The following is a 21,940-nucleotide window of genomic DNA, read 5'->3' on the forward strand; positions in this document are numbered from 1 at the left end:
ACCTTATGTAGATTTAGGAGTTCTTGATTCTAGCCCATGCTGTACCATAAGCTTTTAGTTTTTGTCTCTAGAAGAGGTTTGAATCAGAAGATCTCTAGGATCATTCTAATCACTTCTATTAAGTTTATTATTATAACCTTGATCTTTTTCTAAATTGCCAAATTAGCAAAAATGCCTCCTTAAAATGAAAAGATGGTAAGAAGAGCAAAACAAAATGGTTTCCTTCCATGTTCAGTTCATTATCTTACATCATCATTATTATTATTACTTTGCAGTTTTGGGGATTGAACCCAGGGCCTTTGCACTGAACTATATCCCCATCCCCTTTTATTTTTATTTTGGGACAGGGTCTCCCTAAGTCACTAAGTTGCCCAAGCTGGACTTGAAATTGTAAACTTTCTGCCTCATCCTCCTAGGGTGCTGGGATTACAAATGTACATCACCACACCTGACCATTACCTTACTTTAAAAAGTTAATTAGAAGGCCGGGGATTTAGGTCAGTGGTTTTGCCGCCTGCCTCGCAACCGCAAGGTCCTGAGTTTGATCCCCAGTACCAAAAACAAAAAAAGTTAATTGGAACCCTGTTTTTGAAGCTACATATAATAAAAGTAGTGTTCTGCGTACAGCTTTCACATCCAAAAAGTAATAGAACATGATGGCATCTCTTGATGTCTTTGTAGTAGTCACTTAAAGCATAGAAACATGCTTGCAGTGGTTTAAATGTAGTTTATATTAGGCATCACCTGTTTAAAGATACAGACTTTTGGACAGAGCTCCACATACGTAAATTAACATACTCGAGGCTGGGAATTTAGCTCAGGGGTTCCGTTGCCTGCCTCGCAAGTGCAAGGACTCGAGTTCAATCCCCAGTACCGTAATTAACATACTCAAATTTTATTCATCTGTAGTGTTTTTATCCTATACTGTCTCATAAGATACATACTTAGAACATTGGCATGCATGGCCCAGTGTTCAGGAAATGTTGATAAATGATTTATTCCTTGTGTGTACATGGGCATTTTATAAGTTATGCTATTAATTTTTTTTTTTGGTTCCAGAGATCGAACTCAGGTACTTGTGCTTGCGCAGCAGGTGGCGAAACCACTGAGCTAAAGCCCCAGCTACGCTATTAATTTTTATAAAACTATAAAAAGTTTTATGATTTTTAATGTTACAGTTACAATACTTTCTTAAGAACATTACCAAATTGTTATGTTTTTTTTTGAGACAGGGTTTCACTAAGTGTTCAGGCTGGCCTTGAACTCACAGCATTCCTCCTGCCTCAGCCTCCTGAGTATTTGGGATTACAGGTGTGTACCACCATACCTGACTTTTTCATTTTTGAAAGAACTTTTGCTATACTATTTAATTTATAAATAGAATGTCTAGGGATTCCTAATTTTGATTAATTGGAAGAATCTGTCCAGTCACTTTGCCTTGCTTTGAAACAAATCTCTCACCTGCCGCCAGCATAATGAAAGTACTTGCATTCCATGACTCTTCATGAAGCCATTCTTTTGGGTGTGTAATCATCTTGTAAGGAAATTTTTCCAGAATGGACACAAATGCATTGTATTCCTAACTTTTGTGTAAAACAGTTTAGTTCATTTGCTGCTGCCTTTGTTTTTAAGAAAACACATGTAGAGAGGGTAGGATAATACTCCAGGTCAAAAACCGTTCTCAGTTTCCACTGATATTTTATACATACTTTGTTTTCATATGTGACTTTAAAGGCTCATGCTGTGATGCTGTAAAGATGTGGAAAATGATTCTTTCTTAGGATTGGAGGAAGTGATGACTAGTGTTTTTTTTTACTGGTAGTATCTGATAATTCCCTTTCCCTTTAGCTATTCTAGGCATGTTTAGTTGTCAGGCGTTGTCAGACTAAATTGCTAAAAATAACAAATAAGGGGGGAGGCTATTGTAAGGCCAGATCTTGCCACTGTCTGTAATCTGTTTAATTTAGTTCCTAGGGAGAAAGGGCAAAAAGAACATAGTACCATTCTCATTCAATGGATTTTTTGTTTAAATTGCTGACAAGAACATTGTTTGAGCTCTCCCTTTTTCCAAACCCCTTAGGTCTCTTGTACCCACATACAGTTACAGTGTGGGGCCAGAACTTGGGGGCTCAAGAGAGCATGCTCTGATTCAGTGGTTGTGCTAAAGATTAACTAGGCAATTGTGGTCTGTTGCTTGTCTTTTAATGTGGCTTTCCACAATGGAAACATGTAGTTAGCCTGTAGAGAGTGAGATGGAGGGCCCTGGGTAGAAATGGAGTTAATATGTGAATTAAAAAAAACCCTTTCTATATTCTCTTGTAACTCAGTGTTTAGAGTCAGTTTTTGACAGAATTAACCACAAATGTACTCCAATATATGTGCATTTAATTTTAGCTCACACTGTCAGCATAAAAGCTCTACTTTGAACTGTTTGTGGCTTGACTTCTTCCTAATAATAGAAATAATGCTCTAAGGTAGAGATGGCAATCTCTACTAGTTCTTCTGTGTAAAGCTGTTGAAGATCCTTGAAAGAATGGCATAAATACCTTTCTTAGCTTACTATGTATTTAGCAGTGGTGGAGTGAGTATGTGAAAACCAGGATCAGATTTTCAGTTTTATTTTTGATGTTCTGTATTCCTTGTTGACTCACTTGAGGGCTTACTGATTTTCATATTGTGAAGTTATTTACCAATTTTCATATACTGAAGTCTCATCCAAAATCCTTTCCTAGCTGAGTTCAGTGGTACCCACTTGTAATTCCAGCACTCTGGGAGGTTGAGGCAGGAGAACTGTGAGCCAAGGCAACTTAATGACCTAGCAAGACCCTGTCTCAAAATAAAAAACAAATAAAATAGCTGGGCATGTAGCTCATTGTGAAGGCCCTGGGCTCAATCCCCTGTATCCAAAACAAAATCAAAATCTTTTTCTTTAAAAATGCAGTTCTTTTGGAGGGTAAAGATGTCTGAACTTGAGCACTTTAATGTCATAGACAAAATGAATTGTTTTTGTTAGAGATTTTTGGGAGGGAGGATATGGAAATACCTTGGGAAAACCTACATTGATCTAGATCTTGCTGTTCATCTGAAGCTTTGGGATTTGATCCTTTTGGCTTGGGAATGCTTGCTTTTAGACATTTCCTGTCATCAGCTTGCCTCATGTCTTCATTTGAGGAAAAGCTATTGTATTGTCCAGATGATTGATATTGGTGGCTTGGACCAGGATAGTGTTAGGGAAGGTGGAAGTGGTCACACTCTGGATAGATGTTTAAGGTAGAGAGAGATAAGATGCTGGTGTAGGGGTTGAAGATAGGAGTCAAAAAAGACTCAAGTTTAGGACCTGTGATTAAGGACTCTCTTCCTCTTGCATATAACATTTATAGTCTTGGAGAGGTATGGGATGGGTTCATGAGGAGGGGGGGATTCCCTTGGGCTTTGAAGATCAGTTGGAATTTTGCTAGATGACCTGAGGCAGAGAGGGGAGGGATTTCAAGAAGTGGAACGGTGGTTGGACTAGAATGTTAGAATGGGAAAGGAGATAGGAAAAGTCTAAGTGAAAAAAGGAGTTGAAGCTAAAATGAATGAAACCAGCATTGCTTCTACTCACTTTGTTTAACTATTACTTATTCTGGGCAAGTAGCTATTCCCAGTGCCAATGTGATTCATTTATTGGTTTACACACAGCATTCCCTGTGTAGGGGGCTCCACAGATATTACCCTGCTGCAGACATTCCATGTGTGTGTAAGAACAGATGTGCTATTCCTGATTCATAAATCAGTGTTTTCTAGTCGTGTTCCAAAACTAAATTTAAGGCCAGGTGTGGTGGTGCATGCTTGTAATCCCAGCAATTGGGAGGCTGAGGCAGGAGGATTCCAAGTTTAAGCCCAGCCTGTGTGACTTAATGACACCCTGTCTCCAAATAAAAAAGGACTCGGAGTGTAGCTTAGTGCAAAGGCTCTGGCCCTCCCATCCATCCAAAGTTTAGTTTGGGCCATGTTATTTTCTACCCTTTTTGAGCTCCAAGTATGAAGAAAATCTTTAGCCTTTATAATGATTTTTGAGTTCATTTGAAGATACTTAGCAAGCAATAGGTAATTTCTTTCTTTGATATGCATAGCATAAAGCCCAACTTTGGTCATTTTTACTTATTTATTTTTGGTACTGGGAATCGAACTCGGGACCTTGTGCTTGCAAGGCAGGTGCCAGAACCACTGAGCTAAATCCCTGGCCCCACTTTGTACATTTTAAAAAACAAAAATAAAATAATACTGATGAAATTGAAGTCTTTGTAATATCCTTCCTACCCTCATGCCAGTCTTACTGCCACTGACCAGAAGCAGCTACTCTCAAGAGATTGGACTATATCTTCCCATTCCATGTTACATATGTATCTTACATTCAGTAGTGATATATTGTTCATTTATTTCAGCAACTTGCTTTTTTCATTGAATAATAAGTTTTTGAGCTCTGTCCATAATAATAAATCTATCTAGTTCATTAGTTTTTGTTTTTTTTTGATACCAGGGATCGAACTTGGGACCTTGCACCTGCGAGGCAGGCGACAGAAACACTGAGCTAAATCCTCGGCCCTAGTTCATTCATTTTTAACTGCTGGATATTCCACAAGAACGTAAAACTTTCTATATATCATTTGAAGGATCCTAATTTTTTTTTTGGTACCAGGGATTGAACTCGGGTCCTTGCGCTTTCGAGGCAGGTGGTGGAAGGATCCACTATTGATAGCTTCAATTATACATCATGTTAAGTTTGGTCAGAGGGCCTGATGACTTCTCTGAAGCATAAATACAGTCACTGGTAAGGCTGGTTGATGGGCTTGAAGATGTAAGTGCCCGCTGGTCAGTGATAATTTGCTTTTCTCATTTCCTAATAGCCATGGATTTTATGGTGAGACATTTCATGAACTTGGTGGCCTCTGCCCATGTTTGGAAATGGAGATCACATGTCCTTTGCATAGCCAGAGTCAGAATCAGAGAAAGGGAAATCAGAGTTATTTAACCCCGTGTTATTTACTTTGACTCTGAAAGAAATGGGGATTCTCATGCAATCGTTAAGTGCTCTGCATAGTTGGGTCTTTTCTAATAAAATGATAAATCCCCTAAATACCAACTCTAGGTAAAGAGATTATGAGTAGTTTCGTTTTTTTTTAGTTCTTTTATTGGTACATTTTAGGTATACAATTCGTTTACATTTATCATTGGGTGTTTGTACCTGTACATGATATATCTTCGTTCTTATTTTTTTCCCCATTACCTGTGCACCCTTCACCCCCTCCACCCTTCCCTATTTACATAGATTTCATTTCCTTTTTTTTTTTTCTTTTCTCATAGTTTTTCCTTTCCCTCTTTTCCTTTCCCCTTCCCCTCCCTTCACTCCTTCGTCTTTGGACCTTTTTTCCTATTTCAAATTATGAATTATTCATTTTAATCATTTTAACCCTTGTTTACACTACCAGTTTCTCATACTAGAGAAACTATTTGGTATTTACACGTGTGTCCTATTTATTTCACTTAAGAGTATGGCCTCGATATGCGTCCATTTAGCTATAAATGACTTTAGTTTTTCATTCTTTATGGCTGAGTAGTACTCCATTTTATAAAAAACCACATTTTCTTTATCCAGTCTCCAGTTGATGGGCACTTGGGCTGCTTCCAAGCTTTAGCTATTACAAACTGTGCTGCTATGAACATGGGTGCACATATATCACTGTGGTATGATTCTTTTAATTCTTTTGGGAAGATCTCCAGCAGGGGAATAGCTGGGTCAAATGGGACCTCTAGTCCTGATTATGAGTAGTTTCTAAGTATCTTGGCATCTGGCAATTGAAGAAAGAGTAAAATGAAAACCACCCCTTGAATCATGTTTGCAAATAGAATTGTGCCAAGGGCTCTTTATTACCCCAGTGTCATTATCCATTTAATTGGTATTATGTCAGCCACTTAGATCAGAGCTAATAGCATATTAAACACCATTCTGTTTACATCAGTTGCATAGTAACTTGGTGGGGTCGGGGACAAGTGACAACTGTGACGTTTGGTCTGTAGAGTGATTTCATCATGGTCTGAGCCCTGCATCACCCTGGATAAAGAAGTGGGTGATGTGGACCTGACCTCTCAGTACCCCTCAGAACATTCAGAGCTATGAACAAAGATCATAGCTTGCTTGTCTGATCTAGGAGTTTAACTTGTAGAAGTTTTTTTTGTTTTTGGTACCGGGAATTGAACTCAGGTCCTTGCGCTTGCGCAGCAGGTTGTGAAACCACTGAGCTAAATTCCCAGCCAGGAGTTTAACTTACAGAGAACAGTGTTTCTTGGGTGATATTGATAGGTAGAACTATGAGTTTCCTTTTTCTGTTTCTTAGTGAAGAGAAAGCCAAGGTTTTGGGAAAGCTTTATAAGTAGCCCCTTGATAAGAGCGTATTTGTTGTTCTCCAATTATGCCCTCTGCTGACCCCTACAAATCAGCCCAGGCGGTGCCTATGAGTCATGCATCTGTGCTTGCTGGGGCTTTGAGCTCTTGCTTGTTTTCACTGTCTCCATGTTCTTTTATGGGTTTCCGGTTGCCATATCTTTATTATTTTAGTTGTATAAATATGTTGCTTGATTGAAGAGTGGTAATGTGATCACATAGAAGCTTCCTTGCCTTTGTTTGTCCATTGGCTCTCCCAGGTTACCTTAACTCACTGATCGGTTTAGTGCTTCTGCTTGCAACATTTAAGTTAATTTCTGGGAATTAATATGCCAGTATATTTTACCCTGGCAAGTTTGTGTATGTATTGCTTTAAGTGTTTGGGTGGAGTAGACTAATTCATTTGGAAATTGCTTTGCCATGGCTGTTTTCAGATATAGAGCTTTAACATCCTATTTTTACCCAGAATGTTGTATAGCATTTTGAGAAAGGTCCTCTTTTTAAAAAAAATCGAGGTAAAATTCACTTAAATCTCAGTGTTGCATAACTGTTACCAGTGTTTGAGTCTGTATTTTTATCACTGCAAAAAGAAACTCCTTACCCACTTGGCAGTTACTGCCCATTCCACTTTCTCCGCAACACATGACTTTTAATAATCTGTTTTCTGTCTCTGTAGCTTCTTTCACTTATTTTATCCATGTTGTAGCATGAATCACTACTTTATTCCTTCTTTTGTTTGAATAATATTCCATTGTATGGATATACCACATTTTCTTTATCTGTTCATTAGTTGATAGACATCTGCTTTGTTTTCACTTTTTGACTTTGATTGAACATGTGTTTTTCATTGCTTTTGGTTATATACCGCAGAGTAGAATTGCTGGTTCATATGGTAATTTTATATTTTAACTTTTTGAATATCTGCCCAACTATTTCCCACAGCCAGCCACACCATTTTACATTCCCACCAGCAGTATGAGGGTTCCATTTTCTCCCATTTTTGCCAGTACTTGTTATTTCCTGTTTTTTATTATAGCCATCCTAGTGAGTATAAGGAAGTAGTATCTCATTGTGATTTTTACTTCTCTAATGATTAATGGTGTTGAACATTGTTTCACGTGCTTATTGCCCATTAATAAATCTTCTTCGGTGAAATGTCTATTCAAGCTCTTACCTTTTCATTGGGTTGTCTTTTTGTTGTTGATTTGTAAGAAAACAAATTCTGGATTTGCTTGGAGCAGAGAGAAGAGTCATACTGATTCCAGTTTTTGCCACATACACTTCATGTTAGTTCAGCCTCCCTCGGGTTGAGTCACTTCACCTGTACTACTTTGTAAGGTGAGGTGTTGCCCCCACTTCCTCTCAAGCAGGAGGCACACCCTAACTCGCCTACCCCTTTACCATGTCTGCAGGCCAAACTCCACTTCAAGCATTGTTCATTTCATCCTCTTGCCCTTCCTCCAAGAATGGGACAGACTAAAGACAAGCTGAAATAGTGGGGCAAGCTGGGCATGATGGTGCACACCTATAATCACAGCACTTGGGAGGCTGAGGCAAGAGGATCGCCACCAGGCCACTCTTGGCTACATAGTGAGTTCAAGGCCAGCCTGGACTACATAACAAGACCCTGTCTCAACAAACAAAAAAATAGTGGGGCTTTGTGTTATTATTGTTTGTCCATTTGATACAGTTTTTAATATCCCTGCTACTCCTTATTGATAAATACGTGACTTTTTGTTTCTGGAAAAACAAAAGACAAATATTGTAATGTATATCGTGAAACTTCTTGAATTTGTAAAACTTGTTTTCATGTTTCTTTACTGTGTTCTGAGTACATTTATTATTCTCACAAGATGAGACTTAGAAACCTATTCTATATAGGCTGTGATGTGTAGTTAAATTGAGAAAGGAACCAGAGGTCTCAGAGTTGGGTTTCTGGATGGTGATATTGGTAGTGCTCTCTGTGCTTCCTTTTCTGATCTTTTTGCTGAGTGCCTGGAACAAATATGTGTTATGTTTAGTGGACTGTTAGTATAGTGCATTGTGCTCACAGAATTCTCAGCTGTGGTATTGTGTGGTTTCGGAGGGACATTCTTTTGGCTCCTTCATTTCCTGAACATAGTATTTCAGCCTGTCTTGGCATTTCCTTGGGTGTAGTTATACTGATGCTTCTACAACCCTCAGGTTGGGGCTATACAAGTCCCAGTGTCTTATTGAAGCTAGGAGGTAAAGTTATTTGTCCTAATAATGCATTACATCTTTGTGTCTCTTAAGGCTCACCTATGACAAAGTATCAGCTGATTTTCCTTAATGGAATTTTAGGGTCAGGTCTCAAGTTGGAAGATATCCTAGAGGCCACTTAATGTAGCACTTCCCTTTCTAGCCACCAGCCATTTCTGACATGTTGTTACTGTTCCTATTTGAATATATCTAGTAATTTCTGGTGATTTCATCCTTTTCCCTGAGTGACTCTTTTCTTGGTTTCTAGAACACAGTTTCCCTCCTTTTTAAAAGCTTTGTTGGTTCCTCATCTTCTTTCTGATCTTTTTTTTTTTTTTTCCCCCGGTACCTGGGATCGAGCTCAGGTCCTTGCTCTTGCGTAGCAAGCGGCGAAACCACTGAGCTAAATCCCCGGCCCTTCTTTCTGATCTTAAAATACTGAATTTCTTTAAGATTAAGTCCTTTTATTTTGTGTTCTTTTTAGGAATTTCATCCATTCTCATAACTTGAGGTCCCACCCATATGCAAAATGGTATCTGTAGCCCAGATTGGTTCCACAAACTTCAGACCCAATCTAGGTTTCTTTTTATACCTCACTTGAATGTCTCACAGCTGCCTTAAACTTAGTATGTCCAAACCAAATTCACAATCTTCCCTTCCAAATCTGTTCTTATCTTGGATTTCTTACCTCAGTGAGAGGCAACAGCCATCCAGGCAGTGTGTAAGCCCAAGCTAGGCATATTGGGAGGTTGTTCTTAACATTGTTCCTTCCCGACTTCTGGTACCTAAGAAGATTACTGATGAAGGGTTTGATGAAGTCATGTTGCTGATTTCCCTCTTTAGTATTTCTTAAATCTTTCTGCTTTGCTCCATTATCTCTCTCTCTCTCTGTCTCTCACACACACACACACACATGCACACATATAAATAAATAAATTTTTTTTTTTTGTATCAGGGATCGAACTCAGGACCTTGCACTTGTGCGCATTGCCATTGAGCTAAATCCCTGGGCCTATCACACTAAGATGTTATCATATCTTTCTGAGACTATCACAGTGACTTCCCAGTAGGTTTCCAATATGCACACTTGTATTCTCTAATCCAGTACTTCTCAAACTTTATTATATTACAGCACCCAAAAAATTGTATTTACATGATTCACTGGGTTAACTGGTGGGTCAGAGACAGCTGTTGAGGGAGCTTTGGCTGCCTTAGACTACCTAGCCACTCCAGGGGCCTCAGGGATCAATATGTTGAAACATCTGTTATCTCTTCATGACTCATAGGATATTCTGTGGGAAGCTGTGTTCTAATTCATTCTCTGTGCTTCAGCTAGTGTGAGATTGTTTTTAATGGAGATTTGATTTTTTTAGGGGGGAGTCACTCTTCCTTAAAACCTAGTGACTTTCCATTACCTGTAGAATAAATACTAAATCTTTAATATGACTTAAAACCCTGCATGATTTGACTGACTTTTACTAGCCGCATCTCTATTTGCATTCTCCTCCCTCTCTTTGTGCTTCAGTTTTACTGTTATTCAAATTCCCCATGATCTGTTTGACCTTTGCAAATGTTGCTGTTTCATCTGGAATTGGTCTTCCCTCCATCGATCCTCTCCACTTAGTTAATTCTTGCTCATCCTTCAGGCCTAAAATTCAAAAGTGTCTTTGTGATTTCCTTGAATATATCCTCTACTAGACTGTGCTTTTTAAACCTCAGTCCTAAATACAGTGGTAATTCAATGTCTGTGTGCCCTATGAAAGTGACTGAGTGTGTGGCTTGTTTACTGCTCTGATCCTAGTGCTTTGGAGGCCTGAAATCTACTGGGTGTGTAATAAACCTTGATTCAATGAATTGTGTGTCAGTTTTTGGTGCACAAGGTAAAACATCAACCAAATCAGACAAGATCCCTACTCTAATGGAGATAACACTGAGTTGGAGACAATAAATAAGCAACTATCTTGTAGTAAAGGTGATGGTTTATTTATTTATTTATTTATGTATTTTTGTTTTGTTCTGTTTTTTGGTACCAGCGATCGAACTCGGGTCCTTGCACTTGCACAGCAGGTGGTGAAACCACTGAGCTAAATCCCTGGCCCTATTTTTTATTTCTATTTTTTTTTTTTTGAGACAGGGTCTTGCTTTATAGTTCAGGCTGGTCTTGAGCTCACTATGTAGCCCAGAATGGCCTCAAACTTGTGGTGATCCTACTGCCTCAGCCTCCTAAGTGCTAAGATTATAGGCACGCAGCACCACATCCAGCTAAAGTGATCATTTAGAGTTATTGGGTACTGCCAGAGTACTGAGTTCTCAAGGAAGGCCTCTCTGTAATGTAGAAATTTCAGCCAAGATCTAAATAAAAAGGGTGATCAGCCTCTTAAAAGTGTCTAGAGGAAGAACATTACATATGCAAGACATACATAACAAAATAAGATAGGAATAAGTTTGGTGGAGTTGTTTAAACAAGTAAGGAGGATACAGAGTGGTAATGAAGATAGCTGGAGCCAGATCATGTAGGGCCTTAGTGTCCAGATTAAGAAAGTTGGATTTTATTCTAGCGTGATAGGAGGCCTGCAGAGGGTTTTGAGCAGAGAGTAACCTGATTTACATGTTAAGGTATCCAACAGGTGATGGAGGCTTGGGCTAGGATTGTAGTAGTAGAGCTACACAGGAAGGGTGTAGTTTGGGAATATATTTGGAAGTAAGTTGATGAATGTTGGAAGTAAGTTAATAATATTTGCTGATGGAGGAGATTGGGTTAGAGGAAAAGAACAGAATCAGGGAGAGCTCCTGTATTTTTTTTGCTTTTGTATTTTTAAAATTGAATAATTGAATAGTACCATTTGCTGAAAAGTGGAAGACTGGGAGAGGAGTGGGGTGACTAAAGCAATTATGTTTGTTTTAAACGTGTAAACTGTGAAATCCCTATGTAGTTCAGGTTGACCTTAAACGATATGTAGTCTAGGCTGGCCTTGAACTCATGGAGATCCTCCTGCCTCAGCCTCCCATGTGCTGGGATTACAGGTGTATGCCACTATGCCTGGCTAACTGAATTTAACAAGAAACAAGAGGATGTGGTTTGTAAAGAACTGGATGTATAATTCTGGCATCAAAGGGAGATAAAGGGTGGAGATACAAATTTGGAAGTCATAATAATTAAAGGTAGAAGGCAGCCAAGAGTGCCTAAGAAGTGGTGCTGATGGGGAGCAGTTCCAAGGCAGCTTTCTAGAAACTGCAAGCATTGAAAGCTGAGCAGAAGAAGGCCATCAGTGTGGGGGTACTTAGAGTAGCAGCTAGTGATGTAGAGGAAAAGAGAGAACTATTTCAAGAATTGTGTTGAATGTGTTGAATGTTGTTGAGAGATTGAGTTAGAAGATAACAGAAAAGTAACCATTGTTTTTTTTTTCGGTACCAGGGATCGAACTCTAGGCAGGCACCGGAACCACTGAGCTAAATCCCTGGCCCCTGAGCTAAATCCCCAGCCCAGTAACCATTGTTTTTGGCAAGTGTATAGACATCACTGGGCCTGGACTAGAGTCAGTTCAGCAGAGCAGATGGACATGTGATTGGAGAGGGCTGAGGAGCTTTTAAGCCTAATGACCACAGGTAGTAATGATTGTGTGGGTGAAGACTGGTCAGTGCTGTATGTATTAGAACAGTTGCCCCTCCTGGCACAGCCACTGAAAGTGTTTGGTTAAAGAAATTTTGCAGAGGAGAGGAGAAAAGGGAGCAGTACCTGTAGGGAGCAGTGAGGTCAAGAAAGGTGGGTTTTTTTTTTTTTTTTATGATTTGCCGCACCAAAAAAGATCTTGCAGAGAAAGAAATAGAAGATTAAGAAGAAAGAGAATAATGGTGGGAGAAAGCACATAGGGATGGAATTCCTGGCTAAGTGGAAGTTGTGTTTTGATTCCTATAAATATACTATCCCTGTCAGAAATAAGGAAAAGAGACTATACAAGTGTATACAAGTGTAGGTCAGTTAGTAGATTGGGTAATGGGAAAAAGAGTGGTTATCAGATGGCTTTCTCTATGAGCTAAGGGGAAGGAGGAATAGGTGATTTGAAAAGACAAGACAAAGTGTGAAATAGTTGTTCTGGAGAGCAGACAAGTGAACATATTAGAAGTTTAATAGAATTTCCAGGCAATGTGGAGTGGCCATTTGAGATTTATGGCCCCAAATTTTAAGTAAGACCATTCAGCACAGTTAGATGTTTTCTTCCAGTGACATTCAGCAATTAGGTATAGGCATGAATAGGTAGGTGATGTTGTTTAACCTGGGATGGCATTTGCCAGGTAAGCACACAGAAAGGGTGAATAAAAAGGGACTAAAAATAAATTATGGACTGGGGAAGCTAAGTTGGGTAGGAGGGAGAAAGGCCATGGAACCATAATGGATAATGAAAAACTTGAGCAAAGAGATTGAAGAAATGCTGAGAGGAAAATATCAGATAGAAGTGACCTGAAAGAATATAAGGTGTAGTGGTAGTGGAGCTAAAAGTTTAGAGGTGATGCAGTTACTAGTGTTGACAAGATGTAGAGTATGACTGGCTGGGTGGCTAAAGTAGGGTAAACTAAATATTGTGAGGGGAGAAGAGGTCATGGTATTAGATGGATCATTTGCATTCTGTTTGAAGTCATCTTCATTTGATACAGCAGTGGTAGAGCAGAAGACAGAAAAATCATTGATGAATAAGGGCAAGTACTCTGGCTAGTGAGAAAGAATCACCTGGAAAAGCGTGATGCTGTGAATTTCAAGAACCAGTGTTGTTGAGAGAAAAGGAGAAATGGTTTGGCAGTGAGCTAAATGAATGAATGGAAAGATGGATGGATGGAAATTTATGCTTTTATTAGACAGCTTTCATTGAATGTTAAAAATCTCAGAAATCTCTGCCTCCTGTACTCATTTCTGCCCTTTAAAGCTCCTTAAAAAAAATTGAGGCAGGGTCTTGCTTTGTTGCCCAGGCTGGTCTCAAACTCCTGGATTTAAGCCATCCTCCCTCCTCAGCCTCCCAAATAGCTGGGACTGTAGGCATGTGCCACCTCACTTGGCTAACACTCCATCTTTTAAAGAAGAGAGATTGGCAGATGGCAGGCTGCTAGCCAGATCTAGCCTGCTACCCGTTTTTTGTTTTGAGTAATCATACTCATTATTTATACCACACCCATTGGTTTGCACCTTGTCTGTGACTGCTTTTTAGCCTCAGTGGCAGAAAACTAACAGTCCCACAAGACCTAAAATATTTATTATCTGGCCATTTATACAAAGTTTGCTGACCCCTGATTTAGAGCAGTGCTTCTCACTCACACTTTAGTGTGCCGCAGAATCACCCCAGGGACTGTAAAAATACAGATTGTTGGACTGTACCTCAGATTTTCTAACTCAGCAGGTCTGGATTGGGGCCCAAAGTTCTCTGGTGATAACTGGTGTTTCTGGAATAGGAACCACACTTTAAGAGCTATTGCTTTAGAAATTTAACTCATTTATGCTGAAGATTGGCATTTTTGGAATTTTTGCATGAAATTCATATATGTTACCTGGGAAAATTCAAGGAACAAGAATTTGAAGAGAAAAAATTTTATTATGTTCTGTTGTTATAGGTGTTACAGAAATGGAACACTAGGCATAAAAGGATTAATACACTCATGATGGGGGCCGTAATTTGTATGTCTTGTTGCTGGGTGCCTCTGGTTTGAATTCCATCATCTGTTATTAAATAGCTAACCACCAGTGCTTCAAGCTGCCTGATGGGACAGACATGCATGTACCACTGATAGTTTAAGCCAATGGGAACACATTAAGGTGGTGATCAGGTTTCCTGTCCCCATAATCTTTGCTAAACCAAGTGTCCTCTTCAGTGCCTATCACATGGTGTGATTTACTGGCTTGTCATAGCTTTCAAGCCTGGTCACCCAAAATAGTAATGATTCTGTGGTTGAAGACTGGTCAGTGCCATATGGTTGGAACAGTTTCATCTCCTGGCTCTGCACTTAGCTATGAGCTTTCTTTCTGCTTTATGTCTTCCCCGAGTTGTCTGGTAGCCTGGGCTTTCTCTGGCATCTAAGTAGAGATGATGTGTTAGGGGAGGGTAGCAGTAGGTAGAGGTCACCTAAACCTCAGGGGACCTGAGGTACTAACCACCATGGTTTGGAGGTAGATTTTCCCACAGTGTCCTCTGCTGTAAGGGTGTTTGAGAACTGTAGGTTTGTCATGGCCAGTTGAGTTGGGGGTGGTAGCCAGTATGTGATCACAGGAGAGGCTGGAAGTCTGACCCTATACAGTAGCTGTGTCATTCTCAGCAGGTAAACCACTCCTGGGGGTGAAATGAGACCTGAGCTTAGCTAAACCAAGTCATTTGTCCTTGTCCTTCAGCAGACACCTCTGCAGGCTATTTCTTAAAATAATTTCTAGAAGATGAGAGGCAGGAATGCTTCTGAGATTTCTCTCTAGCCTCCTGCTCCATGTCTAAGGTTGCTTTCTCTTTGAGCTTGCCTGTAGTATAGTTCAGCAGTTAGTGTAGTGCAGTGTCTAGTGCAGTGATGGCAAACCTTTTAGAGCTTTCAGTGATACAAACACCACACTGTGGCACGCATACCATAGGTTCGCCATCACTGGCCTAGTGTGTCCTCACGTGTTCAGTGGTGAAGTAGATGTACCTAGGTGAGTTCACAAGTGGTCATGCCCTTGGATCGCCTGCACCCTGTCTTCAGCTTCAGATCTCTGGTCAGGCTTCATCTCCCTTTCTTGCCTCTGCTGAGTGTGCCTCACTGTCCAAGTCATAGGATCACTTGCTCTCAGCTCTGCCCTGCTCCTACCAGTTGAGTCTCTTCTCTGTCCCTTCTCCCTTCTGCTTGTGCTTTCATGTTGCCTTTTTTCTCTTCTTTTTGTTTCCCTACCTTTCATATTTTGCTTCCTGACTGCCAGCAAATTATTGGCCTCTTGCTAAACTTCCCCATAGTGGGCAGCTGGTACTCTTCGGTTTGCAGCTGAGGGAAGATAAGAATCAGTGGGGCTGTTGGGCTTTTAATTTAGCTGTTGTAGGGGAGACACTGAGAAAGGTAGCTTTTGTCTTGAATTTTCTGATCCATAGTAGAGCCTGAAGTTGGTAGGGGTCTGCAGAAGTTGAGCCTGGTTTCCTCACAAGGGAGCAGGATGTGGCCAGGGTAGGTCACACTCAGAACAGAGGGTCTCTGAGAACACAGATATCACAGAACATAAGGGAACAGGAGAGAACCTATGACTGCTTTGTCTGTTGCCCCTGCCACCTGGATTGGAGATCAGGGATCAGCCAGAAAGGGTGCTTTGATCCTCCATGCCACCCCTAAGCTTCAGTTAACCTGTTTTAAATTTGTTTAGTGTCTAATATGAGAGATCATTTGAAGAAAGGTTTTGGGCAGGGATTTAGCTCAGTGGTTCCACTGCCTGCCTGGCAAGCGCAAGTTCCCAAGTTCAATCTCCAGTACAAAAAAAGAAAGGGTTCTATGGCTAAATAAAAATAGGGGAGTGCAGTGAGGCAGAACACACTGGTATTGTCTAAATCCTCATTTTAAAATGGAAAAGTAGAGGGTCAGGCAGGAAAAAAATCTTTTCTATATCCCAAGACATAACAAACAGGAAAATAAGTACTAATTTAGAGAAGAGTGGAGATGAAATTCGTAAGGAGAGGGAAAAAACTTGTAGAGGTAGCATCATAAAATAAATTACCTCAGGAGTCTATTTGAGAGATTGTGTCATGTCGGGGAAGTTCTAGGGACTTGAGCCTCTTCCCTTTGTGAGGAGATGAAAATGAAATGCCAGCCTCTCTGTCTGTCTCCCAGAAAAAGAATGTTGGGCTGATGAGCAATGACTCCAGCAGTGTCACTTCTGGCCATGCTGAACCTCACAGAAAATCTCAGGATTTCTCATCAGGACAAGGCCCCACAAGAATGTTACTGCACTTAGAGCCCTGTGGTTTGATGCCACTAGAGAATTTCCTAGGGAAATGGTGAAAGAGTTCTGAGGCAAATTGCTCAGCAAGACAGAGGCTGCAGTGAGAGCAGCATATGCCTTCTGGGGGACTGCATGTAGAGGTTTGGGTTCTACGTGCCCATGGGGTTTATAAGATGGTCATTGTCCTGCACAGCTCACAGCAGCCCTGGGGCTAACCTGAGATGGGCCAGTTTCTTGTTTTGTTTTGTTTTTTTGCTACCGGGGATCGAACTCGTGTCATTGCGTTTGCGCAGCAGGCAGCGAAACCACTGAGCTAAATCCCCGGCCCAATAGGGCAGTTTCTTAAGGATTTCAGAGGCAGGTATATGGAAAATTGAGATGGATTGTTTTGTAGTCTTAAGAAATAATTTGCTGAGCCTAAAGGTCTCACCCTTAGGGTCTGTTCTGTTAGAGCAAGGCTTTGATGTCCCCATCAGGATCAGTGCAGTTTGAGTTTTAAATCTATGTTTATTCAGGAGCATGGTCAGTTCCTCACCTTACTTTCTCTGGTATATGTTCCTCATTCATTTAGTTTAGGAGGAAAAACTAAGAAGGAGCACTGTCTGTACAAGCAAATACATAAGGCAGTCGCAAGTGTGCTTTCCATAATAAATGCACTGTATTCAACAAGTGCCAGGTTCCTGTTTTGTCCCAGCCATTCTTCTAGATACTAGACTGTATCTTGGAACAGAGCAAAGTCTTGCCCTTTTGGACCTTCCCTTCTCATAAGGGAAGCCAGCCAGACAATTACTGTTTTGGGTAGTGCTAAGTGCTGGGGTGAGAAACCTGGTAAAGAGAATAGGGAATGTGGGGTGGCATATCATCAAGAAGGCCTTTCAGATAAGGTGACACTTGAGAAAGGCCTAAAGGAATGAGGGAGCAAGTTAAGATGGGTGTTCACCAGATTAGGTTTCTATAAAGAGGGAACAATAAAGGCACAAATGTTCCTGGTGGGCTGGAGCTGAGAGGGAAAGAGGGAGTTTTCAGAGGTGAATCAGAGACTTAGCTGAGACCATGACCATGCTTGGCTTTCTGACACTTGAAAAGCACTGTGGGTCTTTCCGTCTCCGGCCACCGCAGCGAGAGGAGCCGCCGCCATGTCTGGGCATCTGCAGTGGATGGTGGTGTGGAACTGCTCCAGCTTCCTGATCAAGAGGAATAAGCAGACGTACAGCACGGAGCCCAATAACCTGAAGTCCCGCAACTCCTTTTGCTACAACGGGCTGATTCACAGCAAGACGGTGGGCGTGGAGCCCGCGGCCAATGGCAAGGGGATCGTGGTGGTCATGAAGCGGAGATCAGGGCAGCGGAAGCCAGCCACCTCCATCGTGCGCACCACCATCAACGAGAATGCATGCGCCACCCTCAGCAGCATCCGCCACATGATCCGCAAGAACAAGTACCACCTGGACCTGCACATGGCCTCCATCCTAAGAGCCAGTGCCCTACTGCGCAGCCAGAAGCCTGTGATGGTGAAGCGGAAGCGGACCCGCCCCACCAAGAGTGCCTGAGCCGCCCCCGAGCAATAAAGAGCCCTGCTTTCCCATGGCTCTGGGCCGCGTCTTACACACACACACACACAGAAAAGCACTATGGTCTGAGTGTTTGTGTCTCCCCAAATTGAGACTGAAACCCTAATTTCTAAGGTGAGGGTATTAGGAGATGGGGCCTTTGAGAAGACGATTAGGTCATAAGAGTGGAGCCCTTTGAATGCCATCAGTGCCCTTGTATAGGAGGCCAAGGGAGCTCATTTGCCCTTGTACCATGTGAGGACATGGTGAGAAGGTGCCACCTTGGGACAAAAAAGCACACGCTCACCAGACTCTAAATGTGTCTTGTCTTGGGCTTGGCAGCCTCCAGAACTATGAGTAATAAATTTCTGTTGTTTATAAGCCACCTAGTCTATGGTATTTTGTTTTAGCAGCCCCAAGACAAAACAGGTTTGCTTTTTAATCTGAGATAGGAAGCCATTGGAGGGCTTAAGGTGTTACAAAGATGCCTCTGGCCACTGTGTGGAGAAGGAATTGAAGGGTCAAAAGCATAAGAGACTTTCTAAGAGGCTATTCATTAAGGTCAGATTCTAGGTATATTTTGAGACAGGGCCAGTAGGTTTTTTTGCTTGCTTGTATGTTGAATGTGAAAAAAGATTTTTGTCTAGAGAATTTAATGGAGCTGTCATTTACAGAGATGGGGAAAATTGGGGTCCACAGAATTTCTGACTTGACTAATAATTGTAGGAATAAGCTATGGAGATTCAATGAAGAAGACGGTTAACTTAATCATTGATTCCTTAATTTCCTTCATGCTACGGCCTCATTTGTATTTGGGTCGGTACTACCACAGTTACTTGATCAATATGATCCTAGCATATAAACTTCAGGGATACTTACCTAGGCTTCTGTAGTTCTTCGTGGTCAGCAAAGGATAGGGTTGTTTCTGTCCAGAAGAGCCTTGGGATAGATTCTGTAACTAGGGCTACTCCTCATTTCAGGTGCTGTGTTGGTTTCCTAACTGCATAACAGGTTATCCAAACCAGTGGCTTAAAACAACAAATTTCTTCTCTTACAGTTCTGGAAGCGAGGAGTCCGAAATTAAGTTGTTACAGGGCCATGCTCCCTCTGAAGCGTCTTGGGAAGAAGTTTTCCTTGCTGCTACTGCTGCTTTTTTTTTTTTTTTTTTTTTTTGGTATCAGGGATTGAACTCAGGACCTTGAGCTTGTGAGGCAGGTGCAGTGCTGCTGAGCTACATCCTCGGTTCTCTTCTAACTTGCTTTTTTTTTTTTTGGTACTGGGGATCGAACTCGGGACCTTGCACTTGTGAGGCAGGCACTGAAACCACTGAGCTAAATCCCTGGCCCTCTTCTAGCTTTCTTATAGATAAAGCACACGTCTCTGCCTCTGTCAACTTACAGTGTTTTTCCTCTGTGTGTGTGTTCCTGTCTTCACATGGCCTTCTGTGAAGGATATTAAACATTGGATTTGGGTCTACCTATCGAGTATGACCTCAGTTTAACTTGGTTACATATACAACTAAGGTAATGTTTATAGGTACCAGAGATAAGAACTTTATCATATCTTTTTGTGAAGAACAGCTCAGCCAGTAACAGGTACATGGCCTCAGTTTGACTCTGGGGGTCTTCTGGGCTTACATGTGCTTGGAAATGAGGCAGGAGCTATTAAAATTATTGGAAAATAGATCCCACTATGCTGTGGATGCCTCATCTGTGGAAACTTTTAAAAAAGAATTATCCATTACATTTAAACTAATTAAAGACTTAAAAATAGATTATTTTCATTGTATTTTAAAAGTTGAAGCTGGGCATGGTGGCGCACACCTGTAATCCCAGCACTTGGGAGGCTGAGGTAGGATTGCTGCAAGTTTGAGGTCAGCCTGAGCTACATAGTAAGTTCAAGGCCAGTCTGAACTATATAGTGAGACCCTGTCTCAAAAAAAAAAAAAAATGCAAGTGGTAAGATTATTGAAAGTAGAAGGAAGAGATTTTATTGGATAAAGAATTTTTAAAGATGAAAGTGACAACCTGAATTTGGCCAGAGGCCTAAGTATTAGAGCGGAGAGGCACTTGGTGCTTATGTTCCAAGTTTATGGTCTTGCCAGTGAGTTGGCAGAGATAGAATGCAGGAGAGCTCTGTCTCTGAGCACTGGCTATGGCAGAGAAGAACCTGCTTCCTCCACCAGCCCAGCCCTTACCTTCCCATGGGGCTGGGCCCAAAGGTGCCCAGGTGGTGTGTGGGACTATCTGGCTGTTGCCCCCTCCTGTGCAACACCCAGTTCATGTACATTCTTCAGTGATGTGTCAGAATGTGCCTCTTTTTTTACTCACAAGTAAAGTCTAAGGGTTGTTTATCAAAGGAAGTTCAAGTTCCCCCTCTGCTATCACAATGATAGGATTATATCAGGTTTACCAATGTAATTAAAATTTCTTAGCAACAGTATATACTTGTGGCCACTGAATTGTGTTACCACGGTCACCATGAGTTTTATGTAGTTCCTGCTGTGTTGTAAGGAAGTGTGTGCACATTGGCAGATGGGAGATGAGTAAAAAGATGGGGTTCTTTCTAGCTCTAAGGAAATTTGAAGTTAGGAAGGACAGAGGAGTCAGAGGTTTACATGAGAACTGTAGAGATTTATTGTCTGTGACATTTGGCTCCTGTGTGGAAAAGCCTGAAAATGTATCATTTAATAAATGTGTGGACAGAGAATGGGAGAAGTTAAAGGCAGGGACATGGAGGCAGGCACCAGAGAGATTTGATGGTGAAGGCCATGAGGAGTAGGTCATTTCAATTTTCCTGTCTTAGTGCTGGCAATAGTTGTCTGGCTGTGGTGTCACTTGAAGCACAGTGATGTTCGTGTGGCCCCTTTCCCTCATTTCCTGGGTCATATTTCACTTGGAGGAAGTGGGGAGGGCTGAGAGAAGGGCAGCGGTGGCACCTGGGCTTCCTGGATCAGGCTGTACATTACTGCTCCAGTGTGGTTCAGTCTGTCACGTGCACCACAGAAGAGGATACTTTTCAGTATTCCTCAGGACATGGATAGTATTCCTCTAAAAGTGAGCCTTCATTTTATGTCTGCTTGGTGGGAATACAACCACAACTATGTCCTCAGGGCAGGGACCAGTGGTAAAGCCACCATACTTCTAGGGTGAGCATAGGACAAATTATGTACACACATCATTTCCTTTGACTAATTTTCTGTAATCCTGGTTCCCATGTGGCTTCTGAAAGTAGTTATATTTAACTAGGTTGAGATTTTTAATTTAGGACCCAGATGGAGCAGGAGGTAAACTTCTAAAAGGTCTGCTTTATTCAGTGTGTCACTGTCCTGGCAGCACCAGTTTCATTAGAAAAGCAGATTCCACTCTGACTCATCTGCCTCAGTGAGACGTGTGATCCAACTCACAACACTCACGGCAGCCTACGGCTTGCTGGACAGACCAGTGTATACTGTCCGCTCTGCAGTATTGGGTTAGGCCATGGAAAACGTTAAGAGACAGTCTGTTATGGGGCAGGACCTTTGTCCGGGAATTTCCTGGCTTTTGTGTCTGGTGTAACTTCATGTACTGAGATGCCTGTTTTTAAAGGCCACTTCCTGCTGGGGGAAGAGTGCTCCAGCCTGCCTTCCACAGAGCACTTCTGCGTTCTGCATCAGGCCACCTCCTCCCTTTGAACATTAGCCCAGGGGTGGCAGGTTTATGTACCTGGCTTCCAGTTGACACTATGTCCCTAGAAGTCACTGATCACAGAGATGCCATACCCTTTGCACAGAAAAGCTGCATCTGCCAACCTAACCTGTTCTAACCCTTCTTTCTCATA

At 41.5% G+C, this 21,940-nt stretch overlaps 1 protein-coding gene and 1 pseudogene across 2 annotated transcripts in view; both read left to right on the forward strand.

The window, feature by feature from the left end:
• Window positions 1–21,940, forward strand: part of Pfdn1 (prefoldin subunit 1) — a 70,550-nt gene that overhangs the window by 48,185 nt on the left and 425 nt on the right. The window lies entirely within an intron of this gene.
• LOC147826535 (large ribosomal subunit protein eL28 pseudogene) lies at window positions 1,318–21,940 on the forward strand (annotated as a pseudogene). Its single transcript, XR_015438918.1, has one exon. The product of XR_015438918.1 is annotated as a large ribosomal subunit protein eL28 pseudogene (transcript).

This window comes from Heterocephalus glaber, unplaced genomic scaffold, assembly GCF_053883595.1.
Source record: "Heterocephalus glaber isolate CG9 unplaced genomic scaffold, H.glaber_assembly_v1.0 deba00001465, whole genome shotgun sequence".
In the NCBI taxonomy this organism is placed as follows: Eukaryota; Metazoa; Chordata; class Mammalia; order Rodentia; family Bathyergidae; genus Heterocephalus; species Heterocephalus glaber.